Raw genomic sequence first — 1481 nt, 5'->3', positions numbered from 1 at the left:
CTGTTGACATTGAGGTCAAAGGTCAAGGTTGTTTTGTCTTTCGGAGCCTTATAATTACATGTATTTATGACATAACAAGTACCTTTAATTTGTAAATCTCATATTCTCCAAACTTACTTTGTGGAAGTATGAATAATAATAATAATAATATTAATAAACCTGTGAAACACCCTCACTATATTTATTTATGTACACTTTAATATTTAACACAAAAGAATTGCCTCCTTTCTTTTCTGCAAGAATGTGAAACCTTTACCAAAAGTGTTGTTTGGTCTTTGATGTTTATTATTGTGATATTATTGTGATTTGTATTATTGTAATAATAATAATAATAATAATATTAGTGGTTGTAGTTTGTATTTAATTGAGTAACTAAAACAAAGGATTCATATTTACTGACTTAATTAATTTAATTTTCTCCGTCTTTATTAACATCTTATATTCATTTCTCAACACTGTTTTTAAAATGGAGTAAAACCAAAAAAGTGAAATTTATTCTGAATATTCTTCCGTTATTTCACATTTCTGCTAAAATATGTGAAATACTAAAAAAATATCATGAATATATGTCAGGAAGTCACTTTAATATAAACCGTCAAATAAAGAATATTAATTCATTAAGAATATTAAGTGTGTTAATTAAGGATATTTATTTACACAACAAACTCCACCACAAGCCTTCTTTTAATTTGTATTTCAGACAATGAAGTGAAATCAGAATCTTTATTGAGGGAAATAAATCAAATGGAAAAAGAGGCCGAAGCCCCGCTGCGGTTTACGGGACACGAAACAGGAAGTGATGAAACAAAAATAATAATAAAATGGCACCAAATATTTCTCGATAACAAATACATGAAGTCGTTCTCTCAAGCAGAGGGTGACTGCAGGGGATGCTGCCCCCTGGTGGACGAGGAATGAAACGATACACCGAGCCTCCTCCCTCTCTTCTTCTTCTTCTTCTTCTTCCTCCTCCCTCCCCCCTCCTCTAGGTTTTCTTGTACTCGACCCTCTCCTCCTCCTCCTCCTCCTCCTCCTCCCTCTACCCCTCCTCTCCTCCCCCCTCCCCCTCTAGGTTTTCTTGTACTCGACCCTCTCCTCCTCCTCCTCCCCCCTCTCCTCTAGGTTTTCTTGTACTCTACCCTCTCCTCCTCCTCCTCTCCTCCTCCTCCTCCCTCCCCTCTAGGTTTTCTTGTACTCGATCCTCTCCTCCCCCTCCCCCTCTCCTCCTCCTCCTCCTCCCTCTACCCCTCCTCCCTCCTCTCCCTCCTCTTCCTCCCCCTCCTCCCTCTCCTCCTCCCTCCTCTAGGTTTTCTTGTACTCGACCCTCTCCTCCTCCTCCTCCTCCTCCTCCTCCTCCTCCTCCTCCTCCTCCCTCTACCCCTCCTCTCCTCCCCCCTCCCCCTCTAGGTTTTCTTGTACTCGACCCTCTCCTCCTCCTCCTCCTCCCCCCTCTCCTCCCCCTCTAGGTTTTCTTGTACTCG

The sequence above is a fragment of the Cyclopterus lumpus genome, chromosome 22 (assembly GCF_009769545.1).
Source record: "Cyclopterus lumpus isolate fCycLum1 chromosome 22, fCycLum1.pri, whole genome shotgun sequence".
Classification (NCBI taxonomy): Eukaryota; Metazoa; Chordata; class Actinopteri; order Perciformes; family Cyclopteridae; genus Cyclopterus; species Cyclopterus lumpus.
This window is presented reverse-complemented; position numbering follows the sequence as displayed.